We start from the raw sequence: 10,339 nt of genomic DNA on the forward strand, positions 1-10,339 counted from the left end.
CCTTGGATATCTTAAATATCTTCCTGTCCCTGGTCCCTCAAAATGTTCATTAAGCCCTTTAACTTGTCTCCATTGCTTTTATCACAGTTTATAATCATAGGTTTACTTGCATGTCTATTTGTCCACTTGGTGAGAACCGTGTCTTAACGTGCCATTTTTAGAACCTGGCAAATTCTGTGGTGTGTGCTAGGTATTCAATAAATACTTATGGAATGAATCATTCCTGATTTATATGGCAACACAGTCTGAAATATAAAGTACCTTAAGAAAGCAGAACTTATTCCTCTGAATAGGCAAACACTGCTTCTTAAATATTTTATTCTTTTTCAGTTTTGCCAGGTATTTATTTGCTCTTTGTAGTGGCTCTCTGAGTCAAGTTAATTCTGCATCCAGTCAATTAATGAGGATCCAAACTCCAGGAGTGGACACTGCGTAGCCTTTCCTATTCTATACCTAACAGCCTCTATTTTTGACTTGTGTGAGTAATAACACCAATAGTGTGCATTATCAGTTGCTAATTCCCTTTCGTGGTGGTATTTTTCTGATACTATTTGCTACAGATATTTTAATTTTCAGTTATTTGTCTTTAAATATATGTTATTTTTATGACACATAGTAATTGTACATATTTATGGGGCACAGTGTGACATTTTAATACATGAGTGCAAAATACAATAATCAGATGGAGTAATTGGAATATCTATCACCTCAGACTTATATCATTCCTTTGTGTTGGGAACATTCAAAATTCTCTTCACTAGCTATTTGGAAATAGTCAATTAATTGTTGCTAGCCATAATTATTCTACTGTGCTAATAGAAGAAGCTAATTAGAAGCTAATCCTTCCATCCAAATGCACCCCAGCAATCACTAACCACCCTCTTTCCACTTGTCCCTCCCTCACAGCCTTTGCAGGCCTGGTAGCCACAATTTTATTCTCTTCTTCTTTGAGGTACACTTTTTAGCTTGTATGTCTAAGTTAGATCATGCATCATTTGTCTTTTGTCTTTCTTTGCCTGACTCATTTCACTTAACGTAATGTTCTCCAGTTCCAACCACATGAAGGTGAGAAGTAGGCTGTGACTCACTGTTTAACTCTAGCATCATGGAATAGCCTCCTTCCGTCATCCTTGCTCCCTGTCCCCACTCTACAACCTCATGGGAGCCTAGCTTTCAATCCTATCCCTATTTGCTCAGAGCTTTGCCCAAATACCTGGTTTATTCCAAATCCACTTAGATGCCATGTGACTACTTCACTCTAACCTATCCCTGACTCTATCTACTTAACTGTCTGAGCTTGGGAAGGTACTTTATGACTCTGAATTCCATTATTCTTCTCTTAGAAGTGGGGATGTTGATATTCACTTCAAAGATTTGTTGTGGGGTTATGTGAGTTGTTGAATAGAAAGGACTTAGCCATAATACCCAAGACACGAAAATCTTCCCATTGATGTTATTAGTATTGTACCTACAGCTGAGACTTATCAGGGATCTAATATGAGAAATGCTAAAGTCAATCAGGGTCTTGGAGTATCTTATGTGTGGAGAATAACCATAATGCTGCACCTTCAGTGCTGTACTAGTTTTTACAATGTACACCAGAAACACAAGAACGAGAAGCAAAAATGCCTAGGATTCTTCAAGGGAGGTATTTTGGATTTTCCCCCACCTGGATAGCTCATGCAGTCACCTGGCTGAGGCTTTCTCTGCAAAGCTGTCTTCTCTGAAAAGGTGGTGGTTCTTAATGCCTGAGAGAGAAATATGTCAGGATAAATAGAGGGGGAGAAATTGACCTGAATGTGCCAGTTATAATTTAGCAGAAGCACACCTCTAAAGTAATTCACCTCCAAAGTTAATGGAGTGTTAACTGAGGGAAATATTTGTGTGTGTGTGTGTGTGTGTGTGTGTTCTACTGCAAACTGAGTCACTGACTAAGGCAGTTGAGAGGGAGCAGGAGAGAGCGCTCTTGACATGGACCCTGCAGAAAAACTCAGAGTGAGGACAGGTCTGGCCTAAAGGTTGATCTTAACAGAAAAAGAATGTCTCTAGTCTGGTTAAGTTAATATAATCTTATGTAGGTTGGTAAGAAATAAGTGTTAGTGACAGAATTGATGTTCTAGAAGCTGTCCGAGTCCTGTCTAGAGATGACAAGGAGCTTTACTGACAGAGCCGGCAAGTGACTGTAACTGACAGAAAGGACAGTGTTTGGATACAAAAGACAGCTTTAAAGAAACCAGCTACCTAGGGTCCAGGAGAACAGGTTCAGTGTAGAGTGCTTGCAACTTCCCTCCACTATTGCTATGCTGACTAATTATTATTCTAGGAATAAATTTAATATTAAAATTCTTGTCTATTTAAAAACAATGGTGAAACTTCTAATGATGGGCAGAATTCTGTTTCTTATTTAGACTATTGGGGTTTATCAGCTTTACACAACCTTAGGGATGCTGGGTTGTTCAGTTATAGCTACCAAAGTACCTGGCACCTGGAACCATCTAGTAGAATTTATGTATTAGGCTAAGGGCACTAAAATGTCAGTTAGCAGGATCCTGTTGAGATGTGTGTGTGTGTGTATTTGTGTATTTAAAAAAATATATACATATTTAAATACACGTTGTTTTCAGTTAATACATATATAAATATATATTTGTGTGTATATATATGTGTTTATATATATGTGTGTGTGGGTGTGTGTCTATATAGACACACACCCACACACACATATACATATATAAAGTCCAAGAATGCAGTATACAATAATCAGATGGAGTAATTGGAATATCTATCACATCAGACTTATATTATTCCTTTATGTGGGGAACATTCAAAATTCATCCATTAAAGATGGATAAACTTCATTTAACATAACAAAATGGGTTATTCAGGCAGCATCTTTGACTACTTACACAAAATCATGAAGCCTTATTTAAAAAAAAATATTTATTATTTATACATGGTGATGAGGATCGAACCCAGCGCCTTGCTTATGTTAGGCAGGCATTCTACCCCTGAGCTAAAACTCCAGCCCCTAAAGCCTTATTTTTATATAGAACTTTTGTGCACATGCTCGCATTCGATCATCATGGGAACTGCTATAGTTTATATCTGGGAAGTTCTCCAAAGGTGCCTATATTAAAGGGTTGTTCTCCTGCATGGTGCTGTTGGGAGGTGGTGGAGCTTTTGAGAGGTGGTGCCTAGTGGGAGGTCTCCTGGTCATTGGGACCAAGCCCTGAATTGAAAGCAAGGGGACTGTGGGACCCTGGTCTCTTCTTTCTCTCACTTTTGTATCCTGGTCATGAGGTAAGTAACCTTGCTCCTCTGCCAAAATGTACTTCCTCACTACAGGCCCCAAAGAAACAGGGCCAACCAATTATGGACTGGAACTTCTAAAACTGTGATCCAAAATAACCCTTTTCTCTTTATAATAAGTTATTTATCTCAGGTATTTGTTACAATAAGGGAAAGCTGACTAATTCAGGAACCTGGCAATGAGTGTTATTGTCAAAATCTCTTCTACTTCTTAGGGGATGAGCTCTTTGGGCATGAATAGGTACTGTGGGAGTAGTGATGGCTGGAGCAGAAAGTCTGCATTTAAGGCAGAGGGGAAAAGTGAAATGGAGGAGCTGCTGAAACTGGGTGGAGAGAGCCACGCTCAAACTCTTAAGGTGTGCTAAAGTCCAGAAAAGGTAGCAGGAGATTTTGGAGAGTCCTAAAAATCCACGGAGGCCAGAAGAACATAAAGAATAAAGAAGGGAGGGATCCCACCTATGAATGAAGGTGGGGCAGGGTGTGAGGATTGTCTATGTCCAGTTTGACAGGCAAGGGATCCCTTGTCCTCAGTGACAGATGAGACTCATGAAATTTTGTGAGCTTCAGTGAGTTTTCCATCTCACACAATAAGGAGCAAAACTGGAATTTGCATTGACTTTGGTGGATTCCTATATCAATATTGCTTTCATATATGCTATGTGATTGTAAGATATTTCTTAGTTCCTGAAGTGTCCTTTTGCATCTATTTAAACGTAAGCATCTTGATGTAAACATGGTGGTTATTTTATCTATTAGGTGAATTATCCTTGTGAATTATAACTTCCCAAGTCAAGATTCTCAGATAAAATATTGTAATTGGATCTGGGAAAATCTCAAATTTTAAGTTAATAACATGTATGTGAATTTATGGTTGTAATCAGAGTCTCCTCAAGTCCTCTAGCTTTTATATATTTAAGTTTATATATATACTTTATCTATCTATCTATCTATCTATCTATCTATCTATCTATCTAAGTAAAACAACAAAATCTTGTATGAAACATGAAATTGGATTTAGGGAACAGACGTGGTAATCCAAAGTAACCCTAGAGAAGGTAGAGTGTGTGCACACACCTGAAAGTAAGTGGGAAGATGTGATCATAGTAGTTCACACATCTTTATCTCAACACATTTTAAAATTTATTTTCTGTTCATTCAAAAAATTTTTAATGAACCTCCTTGAACACAAAGACTATTACTGTGTCTTTGTGCATGGCCACACACCCATTTGACAACAGTCACTCAATGAACGTTTCTTAATCAATGAAAACGAAAAACTTAACCTTTATGGCATCGAATACCCATAAACTAAAAATGGGATTTAAGCATTATAAGAAACAAATAAAATGAAATCTGATATTTTTAGTCCTTCCTCATGAAGGTTAGGAAGTAGGTATTAGAAAAATATAAAGAAAATTTTACTTTCAAAAGAAAAGTTTTCATGATATTGCCTGAGAAGATTTTGATACAAAATCTATACACAGATTCTGATACAAAATTTTCTCAGGTAATATTATGAAAACTTACAAAATAATGCTTTTTAATAATGATTGAAGTAGGGCTGGGATGTGGCTCATGCGGTAGCGCGCTCTCCTGGCATGCGTGCGGCCCAGGTTCGATTCTCAGCACCACATACAAACAAAGATGTTGTGTCCACCGAAAACTGAAAAATAAATATTGAAATTCTCTCTCTCTCTCTCTCTCTTTAAAAAAATAAATACAAAAAAATGATTGAAATATAATTCAAAAGCAACAAAGTATCCAAGTATGTAAGTATACAATTCAATTCTATCACTGTTATCTAATACCAGAACATTCTCATCATCTTAAAAGAGACAGTTGTAGCAATCATTTCCCTTGCTCTAGCCTCTGGTAACCACTAATCTACCCTCTGACATATGTATTGGTAGGTTCTGAAAATTTTACAAAATTGGAATCACATATGACCTTGGTCAGGCTTCTCCTGCTTAGTAGTATAATATTTTCAAAGTTCACTCATGTTCAAAACCTTATTTTTTTCTGTGTAATTTGAGATTATCTTTTAAAAATGTAGGTATTTACAATTAAAAATTCCCCTCAGCATTATTTTCACAACACCTATAAGTTTTGATAAGTTGTGCTTTTGTTTTATTTTGAAGTATTTCCAAACTCAGGGTATTTAGCCACTGAGCCACATCCCCAGCCCTTATATTTTTTATTTGTTATTTTGAGTTGCTTATGGCCTTACTAATTTGCTGAGGCTGCCATTGAACTCAGGATCCTCCTGTCTCAGCTTCCCAAGCTACTGGGATTACAGATGTGTACCACTGTGCCTGGCTGTGAGTTATTCTTCGATTGTTTTATTTTTAGAAATGTGTTATTTAATTTTCATATACTTGAGAATATCTTAAAGTTCCTTCTGTTATTGGTTTCTATATTTATTCTATTGTGAACAGAGAAAAGACTTTGTATGACTTTAATCTATTTAAATTTATTGAGACTTATGGCCTAACATATGGACTGTCTTTTAGCATGTTTCATATGCCCTTCAGAAGACTACATATTTTGGAATTGTTAGGTGGAATGTTCTATAGATGTATGTTAGTTTAGGTGGTTCATACTACTGCTCAAGTCTTCTATTTCCTATTGATCTTCTATCTCCTTGTTCTGCCTATTGTTAAAAGCAAGGTATTTAATTTTTCTATTATTAATTTTCTATATCTCTCTTTAGTTGTTAATTTTTGCTTCATATACCTATATTTATAATTATCTTATTTGATCTTTTCATCAATATAAAATATCTTTCCTTTTCTCTTATAATATTTTTTTTGTCTTAAAATCTATTTTATCTGATATTAGTTCACTACAGTTCTCTTTTAGTTACTATTTATGTATCTCTTCCTATCCTTTTACTTTTTACTTATTTGTGTCTTTGGATCTAAAGAGAGTTTCATATAGACAATATAAAGTTGGACCATTAAAAAAAATTCTATCCCACCAATTCCTGCCTTTTAATTATAGTATTTAGTCCACTTACTTTTAATATAATTACTAATAAGGTAGTATTCATTGCTGTCATTTCATTATTTGATTTCTATATGTCTTGACTTTTTTTTTTTCTCCTCTCTGAATCCACTACTGTTTTATTTCATGGTGTAGATATGTCTTGGTGACACTGTTCCCCGGCCACCAAACCACACAGCCAGCCTGTTGAGAGATGGTAGCAGACCAGCAGAGCTAAGTGGTAAAGCAGGAAAATGGCAGTTGGGTATAGGCAGGGACTGTAGGCTGGAGGCTCATCAGGCCAGTGTTGCAGGCTACTCAAGGCCCACCTACCTGTCATCCCCACACCACCTGGCCTGGCCAGTGCAGACACCAGGCTCCACACAGCACTGCAGCTCCAGACTACCCCCCATGGAGCCTGCTCCATTCACTGACTTCAACCTCCTGCTTCCTGAGAAGCAGGGAGAAAATAGAAGTGGAGGCAAACCTGAATGGGATTCAGGGTCAGACAATGTGTTAGTACTTTTCCAAACCACAATTAGCAGGAATTCAAACCAGTAGTATTAGTACTTTTCCAAACCCCAATTAACATAATACGGTGCCAATAGCATTCATACTTTTTTCAAACCCTTATTAGCACACATTTGGACCAATAGCATTGACCCCCATGCTATGTAAACTCTTGGATTAGTACATTCAGGCACAGTTGTTTCCCTCGCACCCTGTGGGGGTTCTGTTTCTGCGCACACTTTGATAAATCCAACTCTTACTCTCATCATGGTTTCTGGATTTCATTCTTCAAATTCATGAGACAAGAACCCAGAAAGAAGAAATTGCAGGTTAGTTGCTGGGATCTGCTGCAACACTGGAGGACATAGTCTGCCATTAAAAGTGGTAACACACTTCTTGGCTACACAGGACTACAGCTTGTGCAGAGCTTACCTGCCAGCAGAAATAGAGACACTTTGGTTTCATTAGCACGTCAATTTAGTTCCAGTTTTGTTTTCCTACTATATGTTTTTGAGTTATTTTGTTAATGGTTATTATGGGAAATATAATTAATATATTAACTTTTAAAAAACTGATCCATATTAACAGAACTAATTTTAATAGTAAACAAAAATTTTGCACGAATATGTTTCTGTTCCTTCCTCATATTTTGTACATCATTGTTATCCAAATTACAATTTTATCCATTGTAACCCATCAACACAGTTTTATAAATATTACTCTGTGTAGTTTTTTTTTTAACTCTTATAGGAAAAGAGAATTATAAACAAAAATATATTCATTTTGTATTTTCTTATTTACCTTTAATGATGCTATTGATTTCTTTGTGTGGATTTAAGCTACTACTATTGTCCTTTTATCTCAACAGAAAATATCCCCTTTAGTACCCCCTTCAAATATGAACTGGTGACTGGTTCTCTGCTTTTTGTTTATTTGTGTGTGTGTGTGTGTGTGTGTGTGTTAAAGAGGAAAAATTATTTTGACACCTGTTAAAATTGTAAGGAAAGCTTTATTCAAAACTATTACAGTGGGGGAGGCAATCTATTACAATAGGGGAGAGAGGGTAGGGCTCAACTTTGAATACAACAAGGATAATATCTAATCAATAAGCAGAGTGCTAGGGTCAGTGGTTGGAAGTTACTAAGAGGAGACAACATAGATAGTGAAATTTTTGCTAAGCCTCAGGATTTTTGCTAGAAGTGGCTGAGGGACCTTAGATATCAAGGGTGGAAAGTTTTCACTAAACTGATATAATTCTTGCCGAAGGTAGACCAAGGCCAAGGCCTAGTTGAGAAAAGAGGTTAGAAGAGCCTCAGTGAAGTTTGGTCAGAGAGAGACTTTGTCACTGAGAACTATGATGTTTTCTCCTCAGTTTTTTGAGAGTAATTTTGCTGACATCGAATTCTTTGTGGACAGTCTTTCTTTCAGCGCTTTAAAATATCATTCCATTGTCTCCTGAATTCCATGATTTCTGTTGAGAAGTCAAATTTTAATCATATTAGGAATTTCTTATATGTGATAAATTTGTTATTCTTTTGCTGTTTTTCAGAAATTTTCTTTGCCTTTGGCTTTTGAGAGTTCAAGTTTATGTTTCACTTTGAATTTTTTCTTGGAGTTCCTCAAACTTCTTGGATCTGCAGAATATTTTCCATCTAATTTGGGGAGTTTTTTTTACTATAATTTTTTCTTCAAACATACTTTCTCTTTACCTCTGTCTCCTGGGACACCCATTATAAATATGGTGGTACACTTGAAGAGTGTTCCACAGTTTTGAAGATTTATTTCTTTTTATCCTTTGCTTGGCTAATCCAAATTATCTTTGAGTTTGAAAATGTTCATGTTTGCTGATTCTTTTTTTTTAAAGTATTTATTTTTTAGTTTTATAGTGGATACAATATCTTTTTTTTTAAAGAAAGAGTGAGAGAGAGTGAGAGAGAGAGAATTTTTTAATATTTATTTTTTAGTTTTTGGTGTACACAACATCTTTGTTTTGTATGTGGTGCTGAGGATGGAACCCCGGGCCACACGCATGCCAGGCGAGTGCGCTACCGCTTGAGCCACATCCCCAGCCCAATATCTTTATTTTATTTTTATGTGGTGTTGAAGATTGAACCCAGCGCCCCACGCGTGCCAGGTTAGCACGCTACCGCTTGAGCCACATCCCCAGTCCTGCTGATTGTTTTTTTTTTTTTTTTTTGCCAGTTAAACTCCTCTGGAGACTCTGCCATTCAGTTATTGATCTTTTCAGTTCAAGAATTTCTATTTGGCTCTGCCACACCTCCTTTTTTTCCTTTTTACTCTTCTTCTCTTCTCCCTCACAAAGATTGTGTGTGTGTGTGTGTGTGTAACTGAACCCATAGGTGCTCAATCTCTGAGCCATATCCATATCCTACCCCTTTTTTATATTTTATTTAGAGACAGCTAAATTGCTGAGGCTGGACTTGCACTTGCTATCCTCCTGCCTTAGCCTTACAAGTTTTTTTTTCTTACAGTTTGTTTATTAAATAACGTTTCTTGTCTAATTCTGTAAATTCTGTATAACAAAGTCTGTAAAGTTGTGTGTAAACACTGAAGTCTCTTCTTGTTTAGCTTAGGGATCAGCTAATAATTGGACAGAGATTTCCTTAAGTACCTTGAACTCTCAGCTTTTACCATGGGACTGTGTGCATGTGTGTGGACACACACATCTTCAAAGCTACTGCAGGTATTTATGATTTTCTTTAGCCTGCACTTTCTGCTTGAGCAGAATCTCAAGGTCAGCTAGGGGTGAGATATTGCTGACTTAGGACTTTTCTGGATATAGGCCCAACTTTGGTTATGGTGCACTCATACACATGATTTTCTTGATTCCCAGGGATGTTTCAGAACTTTTCAAAGCCAATGTAGACATCATATTTACCATTTTTTCCTTTTAAGTATTTTTAGTCACTCCTTGTTAGCCCCATTCATAAATCTGCCACAGGAAGCAGCAAGGTCAAATAATTGCCATAGATATACTGCCCAGGCTGGCCTAGAAACTGCAATCCTCCTGCTTCAGCCTCCCAGATTGCTATGATTATAATTTTTGCCAAATATTTTACAGACGGAGCTGATTGCACAAATGAGCTCCTGATCATATCAAATAAAGATGAGCCCAGAGAACAGAACTTTTTAGTGAGTTCTCAGACAGGTCAAATGGTGATAATTCTTTTTGGACAGGGCTTTGGGGGGAGCTTCGAATCTATTTTTTTTTTCCTTACAGTGGCTGATGGATTGCTGTTTTTCACTGCTCCCATGAAGTTCTATTCTCATGGTTATGTTTTTTATCTTGTAGTTTTCCTTAAAGTACTTGAGAGGAAATGAAAAGTAAAGTTGTCAGTCATTATATTAAAGAAGAATAACAATATGAAGGAGGCATTATGTCCTTTTAAAAATGTTGACTACCTTTTTTTCACAAAGAATTTTATTTTTTTGCACGAAGAATTTTATTTTAAAAAGAAAATTTACATGCCATCTCTCACGTCTACTTACCATCACCAACAATACTTACCATTACCAA

The sequence above is a fragment of the Marmota monax genome, unplaced genomic scaffold (assembly GCF_021218885.2).
Source record: "Marmota monax isolate L192 unplaced genomic scaffold, Marmota_monax_Labrador192_F-V1.1 WCK01_AAM20220418_F8-fsc00044, whole genome shotgun sequence".
NCBI lineage: Eukaryota > Metazoa > Chordata > Mammalia > Rodentia > Sciuridae > Marmota > Marmota monax.